Source organism: Bidens hawaiensis, unplaced genomic scaffold (assembly GCF_021521415.1).
Source record: "Bidens hawaiensis isolate Kalapana, Puna unplaced genomic scaffold, B.hawaiensis_p1.1 tig00004269_1, whole genome shotgun sequence".
Lineage (NCBI taxonomy): Eukaryota > Viridiplantae > Streptophyta > Magnoliopsida > Asterales > Asteraceae > Bidens > Bidens hawaiensis.
The window spans coordinates 655972-672781 of NW_027491256.1; the positions used below are offsets into that span (position 1 = coordinate 655972).

General features: G+C 37.1%; 1 pseudogene across 1 annotated transcript; it reads right to left on the bottom strand.

Moving 5' to 3' along the window:
- Nucleotides 1–7111: 7111 nt before the first annotated feature.
- LOC143625964 (protein NUCLEAR FUSION DEFECTIVE 4-like) lies at nucleotides 7112–9432 on the bottom strand (annotated as a pseudogene). Its single transcript, XR_013152348.1, has 2 exons — nucleotides 8987–9432; nucleotides 7112–8575 (listed from the first exon to the last, which is right to left on the bottom strand). The product of XR_013152348.1 is annotated as a protein NUCLEAR FUSION DEFECTIVE 4-like (transcript).
- Between the last annotated feature and the right edge of the window lie 7378 nt (nucleotides 9433–16810).

A 16810-nucleotide genomic window follows, 5' to 3' on the forward strand; every position in this document is an offset into this window, starting at 1 on the left:
TATCCAATCAGTTACAGGAACTATTGGATAAGGGTTTCATACGCCCAAGCTTTTCACCTTGGGGAGCTCCAGTACTGTTTGTTAAGAAGAATGATGGTTCGTTCAGAATGTGTATTGACTACAGGGAGCTGAATAAGCTGACAATCAAAAATCGGTACCCCTTACCGAGGATTGAAGACTTATTTGACCAGTTGCAAGGATCCAGTTATTATTCAAAGATAGATCTACGGTCCGGATACCACCAACTTAGGGTCCATGAGGAAGATGTGCCGAAAACAGCCTTCCGAACTAGATACGGCCATTATGAGTTCTTAGTAATGCCTTTCGGGCTAACTAATGCGCCGGCTGTATTCATGGATCTGATGAACCGCGTGTGCAAACCATACTTGGACAAGTTTGTGATTGTATTTATAGATGATATTCTGATTTATTCTCGGACCAAGGCCGAGCATCAGCAACACCTGAGATTGATGTTGGAATTGTTGAGGAAAGAAAAGTTGTATGCGAAGTTTTCCAAGTGCGAGTTTTGGCTTAGAGAAGTTCACTTTCTCGGTCACGTTGTAAACAAGAAAGGAATACACGTTGATCCTTCCAAAGTCAAGGCCATCGAAAACTGGGAAGCGCCAAAAACCCCAACTGAGGTGAGGCAATTCCTAGGACTAGCTGGCTACTATCGACGCTTCATTGAGAACTTCTCCAAGATAGCTCTACCTCTGACCGCGCTAACTCAGAAAGACAAGAAGTTTGTTTGGGGCGAAAATCAGGAAACAGCATTTCAAATGTTAAAACAGAAGTTATGTAGTGCGCCAATTCTGTCTCTGCCCGAGGGGACGGATGACATCGTCGTTTACTGCGACGCTTCACATCAGGGACTCGGATGTGTCCTTATGCAGCGAGACAAAGTCATAGCGTATGCCTCGCGCCAACTCAAGACCAATGAAAAGAACTACACAACGCATGATCTGGAACTTGGAGCGGTTGTCTTCGCGCTAAAGATTTGGCGCCATTACCTCTATGGTACAAAGTGTATAATCTTTACGGATCACAAGAGCCTTCAACATATATTTGATCAAAAGGATTTAAACATGAGGCAACGAAGATGGGTGGAGTTGTTGAATGATTATGATTGTGAAATTAAGTACCACCCTGGAAAGGCGAATGTGGTAGCAGACGCGCTAAGTAGGAAGGAGCGAATAAAAACGCTACGAGTCAAGGCTCTAAGGTTGACCATTCACACAGATCTCTCTACCCGCATCCGAGACGCTCAGCAAGAAGCCTTGAAACCAGAGTTTGCTAAAAACGAATCCCTTGGGGGTATGATTAAGGATTTGGAGCTCAAAGAGAACGACACTCGATATTTCGCTAACCGCATATGGGTCCCTCTCAAGGGAGGATTGCGCGAGCGAGTATTAAACGAGGCTCACAAGACGCGGTATTCCGTACATCCTGGCGCAGACAAGATGTACCAAGATGTTAAAGCGCTGTATTGGTGGCCCAATCTTAAAGGCGCCATCGCGACGTATGTCAGTAAGTGCCTGACGTGTTCAAAAGTAAAAGCTGAATATCAGAAGCCGTCGGGGTTACTTCAGCAGCCAGAAATTCCCATGTGGAAGTGGGAACAAATCTCTATGGACTTCATCACCAAACTGCCAAGGACACCTGGGGGTTATGACACGATCTGGGTTATTGTAGATCGACTAACTAAATCAGCGCACTTCCTGCCGATCAAGGAAATCGATAAGATGGAAAAGTTAGCCCGATTGTATATTCGAGAAGTAGTTTCAAAACATGGAGTCCCAGTGTCCATCATTTCTGATAGAGATAGTCGGTTCACCTCAAGATTTTGGAGATCGTTACAAGGGGCTTTAGGTACTCGTCTTGACATGAGTACGGCATATCATCCCCAAACGGATGGGCAAAGCGAGCGAACAATCCAGACATTGGAAGATATGCTGCGCGCGTGCGCAATCGATTTCGGTGGTAGCTGGGATACTCATCTCCCATTGGTTGAATTTTCTTACAACAACAGTTATCACACAAGCATCAAGGCTGCGCCGTTCGAAGCTTTGTATGGGCGCAAGTGTAGATCCCTACTGTGCTGGGCTGAAGTGGGTGACAAGCAAATGACTGGTCCAGAATTGATCCAAGAAACAACAGACAAGATTTTTCAGTTAAGGGATCGCCTTAAGACAGCGCGCGATAGACAGAAGAGCTACGCAGATGTGCGAAGGAAACCATTGGAATTTCAAGTAGGGGATAAAGTACTTTTGAAAGTCTCTCCATGGAAAGGAGTCCCCCGTTTCGGCAAGCGAGGAAAGTTGAATCCGCGCTTCATCGGACCATTTGAGATCCTGGAAAGGATCGGTCCGGTTGCTTATAAACTCCGTTTACCCGCCGAAATCAGTGGAGTTCATGATACGTTTCATGTGTCCAACCTCAAAAAGTGTTTATCTGATGAAACGTTGATTTTACCGTTGGAAGAGATTCACATCGACAAACAGCTGCACTTCGTAGAAGAACCTATAGCAGTAACCGATTGGAAAGAACAAAAGTTACGCAGAAGCAGAATCAGGTTAGTAAAGGTTCAATGGAACTCGAGGCGTGGGCCTGAATTCACTTGGGAAAGAGAAGACCAGATGCGCATGAATTACCCACACCTCTTTCAGAGCATGGCTTCTGCCAGCAACGTCTCCTAAATTTCGGGACGAAATTCGCTTAACAGGGAGAGAATGTGACACCCGGTAAATTCCCAATCCCTTAAACCAAGTAATCAACCTAAATATTAGGTAATTATGTTATATGCGCCTTGCGCGAGCGCGCCATATTAGAATCAGCGCGTGCATTTGTTATGTGCGCCCTGCGCGAGCGCGCCATGTTAGTCAGCGCGTGCATTTGTTATGTGCGCCCTGCACGAGCGCGCCATGTTAGTCAGCGCGTGCATTTGTTATGTGCGCCCTGCGCGAGCGCGCCATGTTAATCAGCGCGTGCATTTGTTATGTGCGCCCTGCGCGAGCGCGCCATGTTAAGAACCAGCGTGGGCATATGTTATATGCGCCATGCGCGAATGTTTTGGCTTTATGTTTTCATGTACCTTAACGTTATGTTGTCTAATGGGTTGACCATCCCGCATGATGCTAAGGCGGGTGCATCCTAAATCGTTTATGCGCGTGCGGAAGGGAACTAACCTCCCCGCATGGCGGGAACATTGAGAGCTAGTTTGTCTGAAGCTCCAAGATGGAATTGACTTCAACATAACTGATCACTATGTTGAAATACCAAGACCACCTGGAGAATCTACAAATGAAACTCAATGTCCCTAACTGCGAGAAGGTTACGCACCTACCCGCAGCAAAGAAATGTCCTTCACGCAGAAAGCTATGCGCACAAAGTGATACGCACAGAACACTTAGTCTATTCTCCAGACGTAAGGAGATTACTCCCGCCCAAAAGGAAACAGTAGCGTGTTTCAGAGATTTTCCACTTTTTACTGTACACTGACAAAAGTACCTGAAAAAGCAAACTGTAACATGAAAAGTCAACTGTCAGCCACCCTATTCTCACCAACCCCAGACCTGCATGTCCTGACCAAATCAAATCAAAATCTTTTATCCACTACTCCACTTTTAAAAAAAAATAATAATAATTTCCATACCTTATCATCATTACACCTAGATATGAAAAGATTACAATCCCCTAAAGCAAGGGATTGTGTTCCCTTGAGTTTGCCTATAAATATGTAACCTAAATTATCACCCAAAACACACTTCAAACTTCTCTCTTAAGAACTGCAACTTGCACTAATCATCTCCCAAGCATCCGTTGTTTTCGTTTCCGATCCTGTTACCAGGTAAGCCAAGAATATAACCTTGAAATCTGCTTTCCAACCCTTATATTCTCCTAATTCTTGATCTTAATATATATACTTCTTGTTATTTAATCGCATTCTAGACCTTCAATTCCGAGGCCAACACCAAGAAAACCTGAATCTCGATTAATCCCTTAACAAGAACCACAGGTGAGTCTCACAGCCCCTATTTTCACTGTTTTCACTGTTTTTAAACTGTTTTCGGGGCGAGGGACACGTACTTAAATAATGTTTTATCATGGTATACTTACAAGCTATGCAAGCGATTATGTGTTTAAATTATATTTCATGATGAGCAATGCGAACGGTTATCTAAGGTTTTCGATGTATGTGCGCTAGAACTCGAGTAAGTGATCACTTTACCATTGGAACTCTAAGGGTAGGGACTGCTGGTTTGATCCACCCACTCGTAGGGGTCGCACCTCTTTGCATGGACGAGTGCCTAGTATGGTCATGGGGCAGTACTATGGGTTTGAGCCCGCTCGTAGGGGTCGCGCCTCTTTGCATGGACGAGCGCCTTGTTTTCCGGCACAACGTCCGCGCGTAACCCGCGGGACGGAATTATTGATTAGCTCGTAGGGGCAGCGCCTCTTTGCATAGACGAGCACGGTTTTTCAGAAATGTCCACGCGTAAACCGCGGGACGGCATTATATTATTTAGCTCGTAGTGGCAGCGCCACTTTGCATGGACGAGCACACTTCCGGTAATGATCGCGCGTAGCCCGCGGAACGACTTTTATCAGAAATATGTGTCAGATCTATGTTTTCATACGGATTATCAAGTATATGTTTAGACATGAAATCAGAAATGTGTTTCAATATGATTTTATCAAGACTATGATGCAATGCGATTTATATAGTTACTAAAACTTGTGAACTCACTCAGTTTATACTGATTCAAATGTTTTTACGTGTCTTTCAGGAGATAACTAGGTAGCGCATGGAGTCACACTTAGAGCACCTCACGCTGAACATCTAAAATTAGCTTTTTGGAAGATTTTAGTTCTATCCCTTCGATGCGCGTAGTTGTTCCCGCCGCGCAAGGGGATAGGGCGTGGAAATCTTCAACAGTTTTATACTTGGATGTTTTTATGTAATTTTTTTTAAACAATGTAATGTATTTGTATTAAACATTTCATGCGCAATGAAAATCTTACTATAAATGTTTGCAATGGCCCGTGCTTAATTATCAATCCCCACTCGCGCGCGCCCGGCTGTTTCCGCCGCTCAGGGCCGGGTGTGACAGGGCTAGCAATGTTGATGATCGCAAAAGCGTGTCAGCCTACATGTTTTCATTGGGGAGCGGGGCTGTCTCATGGAGCTCCAAGAAGCAAACTACAGTGGCTTTATCAAGTACAGAAGCGGAATACATAGCCGCAACTCGAGCAACATGTCAAGCTGTGTGGCTTCGAAGAATTTTGGCAGATCTTAGTTTGGAACAAGTGGGTCCCACCTGATTTTATGTGACAACAAATCAACTATCAGCTTGTCAAAAAATCCAAGTCATCATAGCAGAGCTAAGCATATAGAGTTGAAGTATCATTTTATTCGTGAAATGGTTGAGCAAGAGCAGGTGATTTTAGAATTTTGTAGTACCCATGAACAAGTGGCAGATGTTCTTACCAAGTCAGTGACTAAAGAAAAGTTTGTGTTCTTTCGGTGGAAGCTAGGGGTGATACAGTTTGAATCAAGGGGGCGTAATGAAGTGTGATTCAAACGTAGTTGCATGGAGCTCAGTATGTTTGCATGAAGCTGAAGTAGTTTATTAATTTTGTTGAGTCATATTGCACGTGCTTGTTGCATGTGTGTGTCTTTGAATATTTCCAAAGTAGTGGGTCCATAATAATAGGCTAGTGGGTTACAGGATAGTCCACTAAGTTAGTAGGTGGTTGAGTCTTTTATGGTTACTTTTTCCCTATTTAAAGCTTTGTAATTCTCAGTTTCATGTACACCTTGAAATTATCCTTATTAAAAAACAAGTTGAGCTCTTTCATTTTGTGTTTTCTATTTAAATTCTGCCTCTAATACCAACAAGTATCATACTTTAAATAAATTTTGTAATAATATTTTTTTAAGATATTAAAAGTAAACATTGATTTCAATTTTTTTACTATAAACCGAGTAATATTTCAATTATATATTTCCGTTTTAAACATGGCTCTATTTGTTTATTCCAACGACGAATTCAATAATAAACCCGTTACTTTCGTAGTTTCATTTATATATTTAGTGTTAACGGTTTTTCAAATCTTGTAGATTGGGTGGCTCTAGTAAGTATGTCCGTTATGACTAGCGAACAAGATGAATTGAGGGATGAATTCAATCACCTGGCTCGCGCACATCACAACGGCCACGTTTTACCGGTTGCCGTGAACGGATGAATTCAGCCGGCTCCCCCAAGCGAATGACGAAAAATTGATGGTTTCGCTCGTGAATGGATAAATTCATCGACACGAACGACAACATGGTGAATTCAACACGCGGTGTGAACGACAAGGGGTTCAGTCAGCACCTTGTGACGTAATATGATAGGCAGAATTCATCTCCGTTGAATGCCTACAACACACAACCTAAGGGGTAGCCCAAAGGAGGGGCAATGTGGACATTCGGCCGAGACAAGCTTTCCTTGGGGCAAAAAGAAAATTAAAAAAATTCTTAATATTTTATAAATATTTTTAGAATAGCTGAACACTTATAAACCTATTGCAATGATAAACTTATATTCTAATATCATGATTTTGCTAATTGTTATATTTATTGCTATAATTTTAATTATCGTTTAAAAAAACTAGTTTACATTATGTAGTTCATTCGCTTAAATGATATATTTTTTTCCAACTTAATCGAGACAAATGAATTCTTAAAGACGTCACTAGGTCTGGTCAGCCTTGGTGTACGTTCTTGGTTAGGTGATCACATCTCACCATAAATGAAACTTTAAAGCAAATATATTAAATTAAATAATTTCTAAAATGATCGTCGTTCCCGAAAAATGAGTAACTTAGTCAAGTGTCAATAAAATATGACCCACACTCTATAATGAATACAAATAAACTATTAGACAGTAGATAAGATTCGGTGTGACAATAAAAGTTCTAAAACTTTAATTAGTTTAAGGTTTAAACTGTATTATGAAGGCTTAATTTGTCTTTAATACTTTTAAAGCATTTTAAAGCTTTAATAAACACAATGTTATTAAACTTATATAAGAATTATTATTATTTCTCAAACTAAGTATATGCTGCAAATATTTTTGGCTAAAAAGTAACAATCCATTCTTTAGTTGACTAATTGTGTAGTCTAGAGATGTATCATAACATCATATACAAACACCATCAAGTTCCTCTTCCACCACCACCACCACAACTACGCCACGGCCATCTCCATCTCGGTCCTCTCGGCCTCCTCCCGGAACTTCTTATATATATCACTCGCGTAAAACTTTCTAGTCCTAGCCACCAAAATAAGTGAAACAAACGTACCAAAAACAGTAACCGCGGTTATAATCAGAAATGACACCTTGTAACAATTAACCCCGACACAATCGAGTGACTCACCGGCACGTCTAATGATCCCCGACGCCTCCATCTGCCTCTTCGCCTCCCTGTCGTATAAGTGTCCCGCTACTTTCACGTTTAAAATATACAACCCTATAGGGCTAGCCACTGACCCAAATTTATACAAAGTTGAGTAGTATTTCAAACCAAAAATCTCGGATATGATTGCGAAAAGCAAAGGCCATTGCGCACCGAAGCAAAATCCGATGATTACCGAGGCAAAATGAGCGAATTCTTGACCCCGAACGCAATCAAAACGTGGCCAACGCAAGATAGAATTAGGGTTAAGGTTAGCAACAAAGGCCGCGGGACTTTGTACTTTTTTAAAAGATGTTCGGACCCGAACCCGGCGGTTACACGCCCAAGGTAGTTCCATATGCTTACAAGTGACACAAATGTGCTAATGCTCTTTTTAGGGTACCAGAGAGACTCGCCGATTTGACCTAAGTTGTCAATCGCGGTCAACGTGCCACCAACGCCGCAAATTGTGGCTAAAAATAAAGTCAACATGTCGACGGAGAAGAGGGCTTGGAGGATTGTGTAGTCCTCGCCTCTTTCCGGTGGTTGGAAGGCGGTCCGGAAGCATGACGGTTCTTTTTCCGGCTTTGGTGGCGTGGGTGGTGGTATGACGCTGAGGGTTGACGGTGGTGTGGGTTTATCCGTCACCACTTTTATTGGTGACGGATCATCAATCAGTAACCTTTTGTTTTTCAACTATTGTACTCTTCTCTTATTACCACTGCAAGTGGCAAAAAGAGAAGAAAAATGACCCCAGCGGCACTGCCACCGTAGGCCCCTCGAGGAAAGGTGAAAGTCTATTCAACTATAATCATTATCATTAAGAAGCCGGCGAGGCCGAGTGATATGTAGAGGAGGTCATAGAACACTTTGAGCTCGTTCGCTTGTCGTATGACCCTCATGATACGGATTGTGCGTACAAACAAGATGGAAATAACCGCCGGGAGCCAACCGATGAGTAAAATAAGAGACGGTTTATCATCACCGTAGATTGCAAGATAAACTTGAGTGATGATGGCTCCACTTAGGCCGACGAATCCCTTCAGAAGTCCTAGCACGACACCTCGACTCTCTGGGAAGTTTTTTACACATGTCATTGGCGCTCCTGTGTTAGCAAAAGATTGCGAATTTGCTCCTACACACATAAGCACAATATTAGTACCAATTGAAAACTCCATCTTCAAAGAGGTTTTCTTTAAACATGGATGACAAGTTGACGGTATTCAAGTCTTATATTAGACTTAATACTTCTCGGATATACTTGGTTAGTTTGTTAAAATATCTGTTGGATTTCAAAACCCGTATCTTGCTATTTAAATTTCTATATAACTTTATAATCTACGTAAATTAAAAATAATGAAAAGACTAAAATAATGAATTAGTAAATTATTATATTATCCAAAAAAAAAGTAAACAAAAATTAAAAAAAAAATGGTTACAACTATGGTTCTAGCAACGGCTATGAGAATTAATCACATACCCGAATACTCGTACATATATGTTAAGTTTCGTTTTTAAGGAATAGATATTTAGAAACGAATCTCACCTATACAGATGTATAAACACATTTGCCAAACTGTTGGTTTGGCGATTCTTTTAGTAACACCCAACCAAATCATAAAATACCCAAAAAAGTTGAGTACTGATCCGATGGAGAGAACGAAACATGGTGGTGTAACCTCCGCGATAAGCCCCGAAAGCACTCCCACATTGCTGCCAACGTCTTTAAAGAAAGAAAGCAAGTTGAGGGTACTCCGGTCGTATCCTAGGGAAGTTTTGATCTCGGACGAGTAAAGTCCGAACATGTACTGTGGCGCCTGCGGCCGACATGATAAGGAACGAGGCGAACACCATGAACCATCGCCCGTTTAGGATCTGGACCGCTAAGGAGGCCATCTCCGGCCTGGTGCCGATGTTAGCCGTGACCATAATATTATCTAGGAGATATAGTGTTCAACGTGACCGGTTGTATGAAACAATTAAGATATGGTAGCTCTATTGGTGCGGTCTGGTTTCCAAACAATTGGTGGGGACAATTTATAGAAAAACGGAGCGTGTGAAACTAATAATCTAGACCATATATATAGACTCACTAAACTTGCTCTTCAAGACAAATCTAATTTGGAAAACAAGACAAATTTATTCTAGAACAATCTATAATATTCTTACCATACTAAACAAATATTAATATAAAACTTAACAAAATAAATCCTTAACTTTACTAATAATTCAAGATGAATCCTTCATATGTGATGTATATACCTAATTATAAATTTAGTTTTGGCGTTCTTAGTAAATGAATAATTAGATAATTATTATATTATTATTAATAGTTAATATTACTCGTATTTAAATTTGTCGGCTGATGGTTGATGTAACATGTAAAAGAGCATAGGAGTGTAGTGGATGGATTTAAATCTCATATTCTCATGTCGATCATATCCCTCTCATGCAGACAATTGTATCAATTTTCACACCCAAACATGTTGAAAATTTAAATATTTCTCATCATATATATATATATATATATAAGGGTTTAAATAAAAAGAAGTAGTTTTCTAGGAGTGGTAAGAACAAATAAAATTTTGACATTTGGCATTAAAATCTAAGGTGAAAGAATAATTCTAGGAAACTATGTCGGTTATAATGATAAAAGAGTAATTCTAGGAAACTATGACGGTTTTTGGTAATTTTATATCTCAATCATTGATTGATATGATCCAATGGCTATGATTTATTCTTAGTCTTCCTAGGAAACCACTTGTTTTTAGGATAACCCTCCCCTATATATATATATATATACATATATATATATATATAAGTTCAAGAAAGAAATAAAATTATTGCAAGAAATGAGAGAAATGAATATGAGCCACTAGTTTTATTTTAGGTATTAATTATATAAAAATAAATAAAAAAGATGTAAATGCAACAATAAATGCACTCTCTCTCTCCAATTAATATAACTAATATAACCATAATAAATATTTCTAATTAATATATCTAACTAATTTAACTATAATAATTAAAAAGATAAAAACACTACATTATTTTTATTTTTTATTTGCACATTCTTCATTTTATTCAACATAAATACAATTTATTCATATAATATTATATTTTTAACTATTAAAAAAATAATTTCCACTTAATATATTAGCATATATCAACGTATTTAAATTCAATAAATATACAACCTACACAAAGTTATATGACCTACACTTGTTTTGAGCAATAAAAACGTACAACATACAAAACGCATATAACTTACATATGTAATTCGACATCAACAATTATACAAATTACACAAAGATACACATACCCTACACATGCGTTGGTCATATGTTTTTCGTATGTAGCTATATGTTTCCTTATTCTTAGAACAAGTGTATGTTATATGTTTTTGTGTAGGTTGTAAATTTTTTATTGAAATTTAATGCAACCATGTGTAAGATAGTTTTTTGTATTATTCATCACAGTGTAACTACGTGTTGATGGATATTGATATGTTGAATTTAAAGAAATTGGTTTTTAAAAGAAATTAATGTATGAATAAATTGTATTTGTGTAAGATAAAATTTTCGTGTGTAGGTTATATATTTTTTGTGTGTAGGTTATATGTTTTCGTGTGCGAGTGTATTTTATTGATGATGAATTTTGTGTGTAGGTTAAATGTTTTTCGTGTGTAAGTTATATGTTGTCGTATTCTTGGAACAAGTGTAGATTATACACTTTTGTGTAGGTTGTATGTTTTTTGTTGATATCTAATGCAAATACATGTAAAATTGTTTTTTTGTTATTATTCATCATAATGTAAGTATGTGTTGATGGATATTAATATATTGAGTTGAAAGAAATTAGTTTTGGATAGAAAGAAATTTTAATGTATGAATAAATTATACTTGTGTAGGATAAAAATTCAAGAAACAAAAAGTATGTTATAAAAATAAATGAGTTCTTAATATTTTCTAATTATAATAATTTAATTAGTTACATTAATTAAATAAATAAATATTATGGTTTATTAGTTATATTAATTAAAGAAATAGAATAATTAATAGTTTCTTTATTTAGCTTTAAGCATTTAAAACTTAAAACAAAACTAGTGGTCCATATTCATTTCTTAAATCTCTGACAATAATATCATTTCTCTCTTGAACCATCCCCTATATATATATAGGTATTGGATCATTTCAGAAGTTTTTTTACAGCGAGAAATACGAGAAGTGAAGGTGTAACTCCATTAATCCCTAATTTCACTTTATTTCTTATGATGCTACCTGAAACAAAAAAAAAATATGAACATAACTCTCAATATAGATTTCCAAACTCAAAACAACAATCATATTGAACTCTTGTTTAGTTGATACTACCTCAAGAACCTAATGAATATAAAATCAAGGAAAACAACAATGTAAATGGAAGAAAAGCAAGCTAAAAACCATACCTGTTAGTGCTAAAGCATGGCCGATCACCAAATCCTCAAATCGATCTGATAGTCGCTATTTGGTTGGAAAACTTGCGTTTAATAATTAAAGCAGTAAATTGTATGAAAAAGAAGAGATATTATTGTACATCCCAAAAACTTTCGTTTAAAAACTTTTAACAGTATGAAGTTTATAGTATTTTGTAATTGAACATAATCTATCTATAAGAAATTCAAAAATTAGTATACCACTCATCTCTAGGGTGTAGCCTATAAACATCAGAGTATAGAAATCTAACTTTGACTATCTGAATCAGTGGTTAAGGCATACCTGAAAATGATGCTAACGATATCATTGTTGGAGCTGAGTCGATCATTTTTAGTGTTTTTGCAAAAAAAGATAGATTTTATGAAGAATAAAAGGTATATTAGTAGTTACCTATCAGGTAAGGGATATTTGGAAACCTTACAAATAATCAATTTTTCTACCTACTTGTTTAAGCAACTTCAAGTAAAAAAATAAATTAACAAAATAGAGATTTGTTCAATCTTTTATTTTAGCCTTTGTAAGTGGTAGGAAGTGAATAGAATGTACAAACTACAAAGCAAACCATGTGACAGTAAGCCATTAGCAACATAATCCTACTTCCAACACTCCATTTGGATCACAGGCGTAATTGTGCATAAAAATACCCAGTCTATACATGTAAAAGAAAACATCTTGCACACATTTAGATATATTTTTACATCATTTTTGCTATGAATAATGATATCATAGTCAGTTGAATTAGATTCATACGTTCCATGTTGACTTCGATTGTATAATCTGATTTTAAAATCTAGCAACCAATTGAATCCAATTATGAAAGAACCATAATTTGAAATCAGATGAAGATACCGGCAAAGGTTCAAAACAGGGAACGGAAACACATCCAGTTTACCTTTCCGATTGATAAGAACGATTCAATTTATTGTTCATATAGTTGACAAAAATGTACTCATAATCTAATTGACTGTCCAATACTCCAACTCAACCTAGGGTTCATGAGGTAGGTGCTTATTTTACCTCTTTATCTAAGTTTTTTTTTCTATTGACAACTAAAAATTCAGTCATCGAAGAACATAGAATTGAGATACGAATTAGTCGGCGTTGATCGATTAATCCAGAGAGGGCGACATGTACGGAAACTAAAATCAAAGCATCATAATATTGCGATTCGTCGTAACAATCATCATCATCACAAAAACAAAATAGTAGTTACCTGAATGAGGACTGTCACCGACAATAAGATGTAACATCACCCTAGATTGGTAAATAATTACAATAAGAAGACGAAGAATCGATGTGTGATGGATATGTAGTAACAATCGTTTGCTTTCCGTCAGCGAATGAAGAAGATGAAACAGATGAATGATGATTTGCCAGAAAGAGAGACAAGGTTTAACGTGTGTGGTCAAGATTCATTTGTAACTAGCAATATTTATTTGTACCTTATGTAGGAGAAGAACAGTATAGAAATGTGAGATGCCAGAAATCTCTAAATTAATATATATATATATATATATATATATATATATAATATGAGAGTTAAATTGTTGTAACATCCCGAAATTTCTAAGAATAATATTTAATGTATTATTTATTTATGGTGGAAAAGTTTACTTAAGTTAGTAGATGAATAATAAACTAATAATGATGGAAGGATTAGTAGACTAATTAGATGGAATTAATTATGGACCAAAAAGGAAAGATTGGTCTAAGTTTTATGGGCTTAAGGGGGTATAAATACCCCTTAAAACCCTAATCCTTTCCATTTTCACACATCTCTACACCATAGCCTACACCATAAAAAACACACACTTCTCCAATTTCCGTTTTTGAGAAAACCACCCACAAAGACACAAAGATTCCCGGAGATCTGACCGTCGGATCGATATAAAATTTTAACTGAGTGTTCATGGTATATAAATAAAGATTTCCACCGATTAGATCTTTGATCAGAGGTTGGGAAGTCCGGTTTTTATCAGCAAAACTGTAGCAGCTCAAAAGTGAAGATTCCGACAACTGTTCAGCTGTTCCGGCAACTGTAGCGGCGGTTTCCGGGGAAGGAGAGCTGATGGTTTGTATATCGAGGCTAGACGGATCCGTGGACGCTTGAATCACTCAATTCCAAGTTCGTTTGATATGGTTTTGGTCTATTCGAGTGATTTTGATTATAAACATCAAATGTACGTTTTTGTTAAAACGGTTTACTTTCGTGTACGGATTTACATGAAAATTGGTAGGATAGATCGGGTCTGATTATTAATAAGGTAATGAACTTGATAGTAAACAGGTTAGTTGGTTCGTTTAGGGTAACGAGTAGTGTTCGGTTCATGAAAAGGATAGGTAAACGAAGTCGGTTTTGCATGAAACTTGGTAGGATAGTAAATCGGGTATTTTTATACCCTAAAAATGTAAACTTGATGTTAAAAGTGGACCTAATGAACTCGTTAGTATATACGGTTCACTTAGAAACCCTAGATCTAGTTAAAATGAGTTTGTAATCAATAAAGGTTCGAAGTTTATGGATAAACGAACTAGGTCTTTGTCGAAAAGAAAATGGGAATAAAGGTGATAATAACCCAACAGTGGGTGTATTCGAATAATACAAGTGTTCGAATAAATTCGAATAAAAGAAAGAAAATGAGAAACAAGAGTATTAGAATACTAGAATATTCGAATACAAGTGTATTCGAATACAAAGGTATTCAAATAGCAGAGGGGACACTCAAATAGAATAGACCAGACTTAACCATTTCTGCTGAAACCTAAATAATGCGATTAGGGCAAGTATTGATACAATATAATTGATATACAGTTAGCCGAGCTCAGTTAAAGAAAGGAATAACCGTTAACGGTGAACGTAACAGGATTCAGGTGAGTTTCTAGCCCCACTCCCTTAATATGTTTTCGGGGCTGTGTGAATACTCAATGTGAACGTTAATACACTTACCTTAAATAGTAAGTGTATGCTATAATGATTGATGTGATAGTATGTATGAACGCTATGAATGAATGCTTGTCGGTGCGTGAACGATCTTCGGATATTGCACGTATCGCCAGGAAATGTGATCGTTAGAAGTTTTTTATGAAGGATGCCTAGTGTGTCCGTATGATATGATGTAATTTGCTCGGTATGTTATATATGATTGTTGTACAAGTGGTACGGGTAAGTGGGGGTATGTACGGTATGCAGACTCTACGTCTGACATAGTAAGTTAGGATAGCAAAATCCCTCTAACTTCTGTTGGACATAGACTTGGCATATGATGGCATAGTTAAGGACTGTGGGCCTTATATGTGTTATAGATGATAGATGAGAACGTAGTTAAGGACTGTGGGCCTTATACATATTATAGATAGGAGCCAACATAGGAAAGGACTGCGGACCTTATACGTGCTGTAAATGTACTGTGGTAGCATAGGGGAGGACCGCGGACCTCGTACGTGCTATGGAATAGGTGGCAACATAGGAAGGACTGTGGACCTTGTACGTGTTGAATATGTAGGATGGTATAGGGAAGGACTACGGACCTTGTACATATCATGAATGGTGAACATAGGTAAGGACCGCAGACCTTTTACGTGTTCAGGACCTTGAGTACATGTACAGACGGTGGACTATGAACGTACTTATGGTTGGTTAAGGAAAGTGAACGTATGTAGGTACGAATGAAAGAAATGTAACAGGCTAAGTATGTAATTTGTATTTTTGGATAAGTGTATATATATATATATATATAAGTATGTGAATGTATTGTATGTTGTCTGATTAACTAGAACTCATTCAACTTAGCTGACTTTTAGTATGCACGAAGGTAAATATGTTTAATGAGCTAGCATGAGGATGACACATGGCACATATTGAACGCCTGGCATATGAAGATGGAAGAAATGATGTTTTAAATATGATGTTGTATGTTATGTTTCAAAGAAAAGATCGAATGTTTAGTATCGAATGATTGAAGTTAACGTTTTCGCGAAAGTTTTAATTAACTCTGATTTATAGAACTGTGTTTATGAGTAAATCCGACGTTAAAGTGAGGCATCGGTAATGGGGTCTTACAATTGTATGGTGTGTTTTATTTAATAACTAGCTTTTGGTTTTCAAAAGGGTAAAATGGTCATTCATTTACGATTTAAACTCGATAATTCTTAATTTAAACTATGAGCTAAAACACAGTAAACAAAATATACTTCTTTTAATCTATATTTTATTCTAAACTATAAATAAAAGCAGAGTAAAGATAAACTAAAGCATAAGAAATCATATGGTACGTGACTTAATGTTTTGTAAACTAAAATACATTGAAAAATCAATGAATAACATCAACCAAAACATAATTTTTTTTGTCTTGAATACAACGAACAATATTTTAAACAACATGTACTAAAATACAATATATATGTTGGTTTTCTGTCTTATGTTATCCTTTAATTATCATCGTAACGCAAAAGAACTAAATACACGTCAAGAACTTAAAACACAAATCTTGTTGAACATCATGAACTAAATCACACCATAGCTTTCGCATCTGAACGAAATTAATAATTGGATTGGGGGGGGGGGGGGGTATTTGAATATGATACAAACCGGGATGGGTGTTAAAGTTAATATGATCTTTGTCTTCGTCTATATTTCAATCAATAACGATTTTGTTTCTTCATATTTTGCTCAATAGTCATTGTCCCGATTTGTTTCCATGGCCATCCAGGTATTATACCAACCGGGATGGGTGTTAAAGAAACTTTAACCACTAATTAAACATACATTGACAAATATTAGCTAAATAGATGTTGATGTGGAAACTAATTAGTAATTACACCATAGATTAATACTCCAACAAAAGCATGGGATGTCACCATAAACAAGATGTACCTGTTGAAGCTGCTCAATGTGT